Genomic DNA, 9,970 nt, shown 5'->3' with positions numbered 1-9,970 from the left:
CCATCAATCCACGGTTTCTGGTTTGGGAATGTTTTAATATACGTTGTGGGTACAACATCGCCAATGCACAGGTATAAAGCCAAGGTTGGTGATTTACTGACATCTGCAGTTATGGAATGTCTGCTCAGAAGTGCAATTCATTGGCTGACCCCTCCTGTTGATTCTTCCTAAATCCATAAAAACTACTTTAAAATGGTGAAAGCCCTCAATGGTGTTCCCCGTGTTGGAACAGTGTGCCCTCTATCCAACTCAATGTTGGAAACACTGTCAATGAATTTAAGATGATGCATATTGATTACCTCCAAACCAAAGAGGAATAGTTTCCTGTACCTGGGATGAGGACATCTCTACGACAGTCATACAGCATCCCCAGCTGGAAGGGTCGGCCCAGAGCGGCTAGCTCGATGGTCTCCAAGTCAGACATGACTCAGTGTTCTGTAAACATATCAGTACTGGGGTTACTTCAGTAGCCCCGGTATTAGAACCGTTCAACAGATAATTTTCCGTCAACATAAAATCATAGTTTTTTTGCTCATTGCCCAGGCAATGCAGTGTGTGTAAAATATCACTGATACAGTATGTTATGGAAACATTTGAGTCACTTACATCTTTTGTCCACCAGTCTTGCTGTTCTTTCTGAGTAGAAGAGGACTCTGGAGCCCTGACGGTTGGTGCTCTTATTTCTTTGGAAAAATATCTTGAACTGCAGAAACAAAACATAAACACACTGTACATGTTGATGACTTTCTGGTGGACATAATACAGTCTTAATTAAAGCAATCCACCTAAAGACTTAAGTAAAAAAGGGTAAAAAAAAATAGGAGACATGTTATAAAAGTTTCTCTACACTCTGGATTCGTTCTTCAGCAAAACGGCAGCCACACCTCTTGTTTTGGCATACAGCTTAGCTTTTTGTTGAGGCTGGTAACCCTCAAATTCATAGACAGCGCTCTAGAAGGACTGTCAGTTCATGATATTCACAGAGAGTTTTTAAAATGTATTTAGAAGCTATATATTTATGTTCTTGTTGTTTGTAAATAATGGTGAAATAAAACCGTACATCATTGTCTTAATAGAACATCTCATAATTTATACAACTACAAACCACACTACAACATCCCACTAACATGGAGTGTTTCTAGGATTTGAAGACATTGGGTGCTTAGCCCAAAGCCAGCAGGGGTGTCCGTGAGCCTTCTCCCCCGGTAAAAATTGATTTTCTTCTGGTGTCTCTCTCCATCATATCCTATTGTTGTGTTGCGGTCTTTGTTGTGTTTCCCTCCATCATCTACTCTTCTGTTGCATCTGTGTCATGTCTGTGGGTCTCTTCTGTTGCCATCTTTGTGTCTACTGGGTCTCTTTAGATTTGTAATCTAGATTTGTAATCTAGAATGGCCAAGGGATACTGAGGTAGCTTAACTTGTTTTGGGCCTGTGTCTAGGGCACCTAAATCCTCCTTTCTCCTCCATTTGCCCCTGGCTGCTGCTAAGTGCTCCACTGGCCTGCTGTTCTAAGTGCTCCACTGGCCTGCTGTTCTAAGTGCTCCACTGGCCTGCTGTTCTAAGTGCTCCACTGGCCTGCTGTTCTAAGTGCTCCACTGGCCTGCTGTTCTAAGTGCTCCACTGGCCTGCTGTTCTAAGTGCTCCACTGGCCTGCTGTTCTAAGTGCTCCACTGGCCTGCTGTTCTAAGTGCTCCACTGGCCTGCTGTTCTAAGTGCTCTACTGGCCTGCTGTTCTCATCAGTCCTCCTCCTTGGCTCTGAAAGGTAGCAAGGAAGAGGTGCAACATGTCATAAAATAGATTTAAAAGGAGACTGCCCTTCCTGATTTGGCCTGAACCGAGGTCCCCGTGCCAAACAGTTTGGTATATATACCTGTACCGTTACAGCCCTATGCTTGTATTTTTTTTAACATTTTAATTTAGCTTTATTTAACTAGGCAAGTCAGTTAAGAACAAACCCTTATTTTCAATGACGGCCCAGGAACATGTGTAACTCCGTGTTGTTGTTTTTGTCGCACTGATTTGCTTTATCTTGACCAGGTCGCAGTTGTAAATGAGAACTTTTTCTCAACTGGCCAACCTGGTGAAATATATATATTTTTAAACATTGTGTTAACTGCCTTGTTCAGGGGCAGAAAGACAGATTTTTACCTTGTAAGCTCGGGGATTCGATCTTGCAACCTTTCAGTTACTAGTCCAACACTCTAACCGCTAGGCTACCTGCTGCCCCATACTGACACAATCAGGGCAATTCAACTGTAAAGATAACCTCAAATGTTCACATAACAGCACAACAAATCTCCAACACGATAGATAAGAAGCAGCATAGCCCCCTAGGCTTTATGAATATAAAGAGACTTGATCCAAAGAAAATGTACTTGTAGAATGGAATGAGATATCAGACCTCATCAGTTCTACCAGCTTTAGATTACATAACATTTGAGGACAACTTAAGGGCTTAACGTTTTGTTCACAACACAATAACCACAAAGATGGCCATCTTTTCACCTCTTTCTGGCTGCCCTCCCCCTGCTTGTCTAAATTCAAGTTTGTTTATTTGTCATATACATGTACACAGTGCAATGAAATGCTTACTTTACCTCTCTGCAATGCAACAATAGAAAAAGTAAGTAGCTAAATGAATAAAGAGTCAAAATAAAATCTCAAAAAAATAATTTCACCAATGTAATAATGGGCAGTTCTTTAGAAATAGTTACATAGCCTATATAGAAATAACAGACATGAGCCAAGCATGTTTACATGTATAATGATATAGGTTATAAGACCTATGATTCATTTAATCAGTTCTACCATCTCAACAATGCTCATTTTGAAAAGGATTAAATATGTTGTAGTAAAGTTCAGCTTCCGTCCACAGGGGGGCACTGTGTCACTGTCAGAAGATATGTGCTTCATCTCTTCGGTCTCTGCTAAATACAGAAGCTAGCTACAGAAACGAAACCCATCAAATACACTCTCCAATTTTTTTCCTAATATCATGACTTATATCAACATCCTTAGCTTGCCCATTGACTAAATATACTGTTAAATAACTCAGACTGACATCTAATACCTTTAGGATACTGAAACCCAACGCTCATTTATTAGCATTAGCCTAACCTTATGCTGATGGAGATGAGTTAGCTACCACCAACCCTGCAGCTAACTCTGCTGCTGCACTGACTTTCTGGCTGTTCTACCCTCTCCACCTCATTCACTACTCAACCTGATCGCTTTTTTTGCCTTTCGGAAAAAAATCTGAATATCCATATTTGTTGTGTTATGTTGAGGCATTTTACTGAGTGATGGGATTGACATCTAACCGGTGCTGTAGGGGTGGGGACAAGGGATGGGAGCGGTCCACTGTGTTGTTATTATATCTCGACCAATCACAGCAGGCACTGAGTCACATCAGGGGCTCCTTGCAGTTCCTGCTACTGCCTAGCAAAGAATATTGGATAGTTTATTTTAGTCATTAAAATGTGCATAGCGCAACTGATGTGTGGTTATGGAAACTCATATCAGAAATGTAAAACATTAACAATACCATCAAAAGGGTCGGGGCTGGACCACTAACATTCAGGGCTGAAGCCCCAGAAGCCCAGACCTAATGACGCCACTGGCTAACATACTGGGTATGGATACATGTACATTTGATAGAAAACATGCCATGCATTGAATGCCAGCCTATAATAAGGAGTTGAATGTAAATACTGAATGTAATAAATCCTGAATAAACTGTTTGCATTTTTCTGTGTCAGGTGTGACGTGTCAGAGAAGAGATCGGACAACAAGGCATCAATAGAATCTATTTATTGCAAAGCTACAGAGGATTCTCAGATATTGACAGGCATTGGTTTTGAAAAGCATTTGGTGGCAGCAGCCAGGTAAACAAAAACAGCTAACATGGTTATAAAACCACTGAGTCATTTGTGTGAACTATCCCTTTAAATACAAAATGAGCTAAATAAAACATGCAGTGCAACTGTAGATATTAAAAGTATACGATGATTCTCCAGTAATTCATTTTGTGGATCATTTAAACAGTTTATGCCTTTGTCTCTTAATATTTGGATACATTTTTTTTTCCTGCTCCACTTTCTCTTTATCAGTTCTGGCTTGATTGCGTTCTTTCTCTGCCTGATCCGCTCGATCTTTTGATCCATTATCACCCATTCTTTTGTTGATGTTGTTGGTCTCTGACTTTCTTAGAGATGAGAAATGAAAATAACCAAAAACAGAGAGTGAATCTTTTAGCAGCAATTTGGAACTGTATATTTGGTACTGTTTCCTGAAGAAAATGTGTCCCTGCTTTGACTACATTTTGTTTTGATAAATGTGTATTCTTAGGCTCAGCAGAAGCTATTTAGGTATTTGTGTTAAGAAAATGCATCTCAACTCTGACCCAACAGCATGGTCAAACAAGGCTAACTTCATTAAGTTTCTTTAATACCTTGAGAAAATATGACTGCCACCAGCCTCTGTGTTTCTAATCAGAAATAAACATTTGTAAATAATAATTTGTTCTTAATTGACTTTCCTCGTTAAATAAAACACAACATGTACAGTGGGGCAAAAAAGTATTTAGTCAGCCACCAATTGTGCAAGTTCTCCCACTAAAAAAGATGAGAGAGACCTGTAATTTTCATCATAGGTACACTTAAACTATGACAGACAAAATGAGGAGAAAAAAAATCCAGAAAATCACATTGTAGGATTTTTTATGAATTTATTTGCAAATTATGGTGGAAAATAAATATTTTTCCAAGTTGGTCAAAGTGTAAATATCACATGATAGAGTTCAAGTGCTTCTAAGTCCCAATAATTATTCAGTACATCAATCGTCAAACTAATTGGGCTTCAGTAAATTACCACATGAAGCTTACTTCATTATTTTATGTTTTTAATTATGTTTACTGCTTCAGATATAGCGTACACAGATGTGTCAACTTTACAGCCTTCAGTGTTTAGGTACAATTTTATTTAAATTCAAAACAGCATTGAGCAGCAGGTGCTTCTAATCAGGGTTGCCGCTCATCTGCCAATTCGGGATGTGGCTTTTCTGGTCTACCTGTATATAAGTTAGTCACAAAGAAATACAGAATTATAGGGCATGGGGGCGGGCACGAAGGGCAACTCACAAATCAACCGACCCAATTGTCCGCTCACCTAAATACATCATATCATTTCATGAGATCGCCACCAAAGACATCAGGCAAAGCCATTCATAAATATGTGGGGCCAACTCATAAACTGTATGCAAAGTTGGATATGGACAGTGTTCTTGTATAACAGTCTGAAATGTGGCGTATAGTAAGGTGAAATCTAATTATTTGTTTGAACCGTGTGGAGTTAAGTAACTGTCTTCTGTTCATGGTGTAATGTGTTGTGGAGCTTCATCAAGCCAGGGATCCTCTCCAGAAAAGAGGGGATCCTCTCCAGAAGAAACGCTCAAGGAGAGTTTGATTGTTATGAGAATATTTTGAAGATGAATACACAACGCAGAGGAGGAGAGGACAAGAAGTAACGATCAATAGGAGTTGGTTTTCAGTTCATCAGCTGTTTAGAATCTGTGGAATGTCAGTCCTGGACTCAGAGCTACGTGTGTGTCACGAATATCACCGAAGGTGGCTCCCCTTCTTGTTCGGGTTCGTCGTCGCCGGTCTATTAGCTGCCACCGATCCTTTGTTCCGTGTTCGTTTGGTTTTGTCTAATTGGTTTCACCTGTTCATTGTTTGGTTGTTAGGGTGGGGTTATTTAAGTTCGTTTAGCCCGCTTCTGTTTGTGCGGGCTTGTTCTTCTGTATTTGTGAAAGGTGCTAGTGTTTGTTGTGTTTTCTCGCTGTCCTGGTATTTTTTACCTAAGGGTACTTATTGTAGTAATAGTTACGCCTGTGTTGGGTATAACTATTTTTGTTCTTTTTCATTTTGGACATTAAAGCGCGTTTTTTCCCGCATCCTTTGCTCTCTGACTCCACACCCATTCACTCATTGAGCATTACAGTGTGCCACGTTTTCATTGGTCTGTACATTGAGTCGGGAGCAGGATACTTGTTATTTGGTCATTGGCCCAGTTGTACTGCAAGGACTTCTGATTGGTCAACCCCAGGCTAGGGTGGGGGGTTATGAATGGCATCCTGTTCCTTTGTTCTGTGGAGAAAAACTGAAGACAGGAAAGACTGAACGCTTACTTTTCGGCATAGCATCTATGATTTGTCCTTCTCAAATAAATCTATTTTCTCCCCCTGATTTGCTTTGGGGCCTGTGTTATTGAAGAATAACATAAATTGCTAACATTGTCTATCATATTCTTCCTCTGTGTTCTACTGTATTGCTGCTACTATTCTTTAACGTTAGAGTTACCAATGCTTCTTTGCATATTGTTTATCGTATGTAGTATTATTCCGTACTGCCGTAAGTGTTATTATTACATTGGTTGCAAAAGTACTTTTGCAGAAGAGGTTTAATTGTTGTAAGCAGTCTTTTGCATGCACATGTTACCACAGCATTCTCCAAAGTGGCCTTTATTAAGGTGTTTTATTGCGTTGCCATGGGCGAGCTTCTAGAGTCATCCTGTTGTGAAACTTCTAGAGTTCTCCCAGAGAGTTCTTGACCCTTGCTCATTCGCAGAGTAATTTATGACCCTGTGGCACCAGGCAGATCTCAAAATGTTTCAGCCTGGCAGATTCAAGGCTGGAGAGAGGTGCCATAAATCTGTTTTGAATTCAAATAAAATTGTACCTACACACTGAAGAAGGCTGTAAAGCCGAAATGTCAGTGTACGCTATCAATCATTATATCCCTTTGCTGGACCCACCTTATTAAATAAAACAAAAACTGGTTTCATGAAACCAATGTATGTTGACGTTAAATGAATGTATGCTTAATACAGCTTATCCGAGTACAACCACTATGTTCCTCCTGTTGATGATGCTTATTATGCATTATGGTTGAACCAAAATATTACTTGGAACAAAAACATTGAATGGAATTGTAAATATTTAAATATATAGGTGAAATGAAATGAAACAATGTATGGTGACGCTAATGATAACAATGGCATCATATATTCAATATATTTGCCTAGTGGTTAGAGCGTTGGACTAGTAACTGAAAGGTTGCATGATTGAATCCCCGAGCTGACAAGGTAAAAAAAAATGTTCCTAGGCCGTCATTGAAAGTAAGAATTTGTTCTTAACTGACTAAATAAAGGTTAAATAAAAATATGCTGTAGGCTGTTGTCTTGTAACAGTTTCAATCAATTCATTCTGATTACAAACACACAATTACTGGTTGCAGTAATTGCACTGTTTGCCTCCATAACCTGGTTCAAGCATTCATTGTTTAAGAAAGTCATGAATAGATTCAAATCATGTTTAAAACTGTAATGCTTATGTTATGGACTGGTAGTCCTGGCATCTAAAGCATTGTCTAGAATTTGAGAGGGATTACATTCCCCTAGCCCCATCGCTCAATTGTATCCCAGCTAGGGAATTGGCCCAGAAGCGGCCATCTTCCCAGGGGGCCGGAACTGAACATTGGGCCGTACTTAAATAAATGTATACAAAATTACCTTATTTAGTCATGTTAAATATGACTATTATACATACAAATTATACCCATCCACAAAAAAAAAACATTTATGTCGGAGGAAACACCATACACCTGGTGACCCTGGCAGCTTGCATGCGACTGGCCCGCCACAGGAGTCACTACAGCGCAATGGGACAAGGTCATCCTGGCCGGCCAAATCCTCCCCTAACTCAGACGATGCTGGGCCAACTGTGCGTTGCCTCATGAGTCTCAGAGCGTGGCCGGCACAGGTCTTGAACCAGCATCTGCAGCGACGACATATAGAAGGCTCCATCCACAAAGTGTTTAATGCTTATCAATTGCCTTGTACAAAGTATCAAAATACTAAAATAATTTACTACACAGGACTCTTAAAGAATTTCATTTAAATGTTAATTGTATTTTTTGATCACAGAAACAATAAGAAAATATGGAAAAATAAATAAGGAAATTATATAAAGTAGCCTGTGTAATCATCTGCTAGAGAGTAGCCACAATCGGCCGGAGCCTCAAGAAATACATTTGGACAGATAACTCCCACCGGAATCGGCCCAAACTCAATCCCGCATCCTAGCCATAAGTAATACTGCCGAAGGCGGCCCAGACCCGGGCCACATGACATCGGCCGAGTCTAACTCTCAGCCGAGTGCCCTGACTCTCAACCGGAATCGGCCCAGGTCCACTGTGCTAGCTGGGATACCACAATAAGTGGAGGGACGGACAATTTGTTTGTTAGTTCTCAAATATCAATTAAAGCTAGAATCTACATTTGGTGAAACAATGCCAGCACCTTTGATGTTGTTTTCTTGATGAAGAGGAACGTCCGACAGTGGGATTTGTTTTGCTGCAATGATATCCGATGGAAAAAAACAGTGATCTTTGTTTAAAGTAACTTCTTTTTTGTTGTAATTCCCAAACAGACGTGCCAGTTTCACCAAATACAGATTGTAGATTTAATGACTGGCCAGTAAAGGTTTTGCTAAGCAATCATTTAGGTCTACCATTGAAATGAAACATGGGTTAGTAGCCTACCTTAAGTCAACGAAGCTTGCCGATGGATGTCAACCAGACAAAATTACAAGTAGATGTTCAAAATAAAAGCCAAGTACAGCTCATAAATCAGAAAGTATATGAAATATGTCTCCGCCAAGATGTAGACCTGGGTTTGACACCCAGTTTTATAGACCAAATCCCAGTTTCTAAACCTAGAGGCAAAGGTCATCTACAAGTCCATGCTAGGTAAAGCTCCGCCTTATCTCAGTTCACTGGTCACGATGGCAACACCCACCCGTAACACACGCTCCAGCAGGTGTATCTCACTGACATCCCTAAAGCCAACACCTCATTTGGCCGCCTTTCGTTCAAGTTCTCTGCTGCCTGTGACTGGAACGAATTGCAAAAATCGCTGAAGTTGGAGACTTTTATCTCCCTCACCAACTTCAAACATCTGCTATCTGAGCAGCTAACTGATCGCTGCAGCTGTACATAGTCTATCGGTAAATAGCCCACCCAATTTTACCTACCTCATCCCCATACTGTTTATATTTATTTACTTTTCTGCTCTTTTTTTTCTGCTCTTTTGCACACCAATATCTCTACCTGTACATGACCATCTGATCATTTATCACTCCAGTGTTAATCTGCAAAATTTTAATTATTCACCTACCTCCTCATGCCTTTTGCACACAATGTATATAGACTTTTTTTCCTACTCTGTTATTGACTTATTAATTGTTTACTCCATGTGTAACTCTGTTGTCTGTTCACGCTGCTATGCTTTATCTTGGCCAGGTCGCAGTTGCAAATGAGAACTTGTTCTCAACTAGCCTACCTGGTTAAATAAAGGTGAAATAAAATAAAATAAAAAACTAGCCTACCTGGTTAAATAAAGGTGAAATAAAATAAAATAAAATAAAAAACTAGCCTACCTGGTTAAATAAAGGTGAAATAAAATAAAATAAAATAAAAAACTAGCCTACCTGGTTAAATAAAGGTGAGAGAAAAAACAACAACAAAAACTAACATGCACCAGCATCTCTCTCTGGACAGAGACCTAAATTTAAATCGGACACTGTGGGTGGATTGACGAGAAGTTTATCTTTAAAATGGTGTATTATACTTGTATGTTTGAAAAATATGAATTATGTGATTTTTGTGGTTTTGAATAGTGTATATAACTGCCCCGATAGAGGGCATCCTTGTCTAATGCCCCATCTGGTCTACTTAGCCCCCCTCCCACCTTGACCATACATGACGCCCCAGCATACAACAGCTTCACACAGGTAAAAAAAACTCTTCCCAAACATCACATTAAACAGATACTCATGGTCCACTCTATCAAATGCCTTCTCTTGATCTAAACACACATGCAAATACACATATATACGTGTACACACATA

Source organism: Oncorhynchus nerka, linkage group LG10 (assembly GCF_034236695.1).
Source record: "Oncorhynchus nerka isolate Pitt River linkage group LG10, Oner_Uvic_2.0, whole genome shotgun sequence".
NCBI lineage: Eukaryota > Metazoa > Chordata > Actinopteri > Salmoniformes > Salmonidae > Oncorhynchus > Oncorhynchus nerka.
This window is presented reverse-complemented; position numbering follows the sequence as displayed.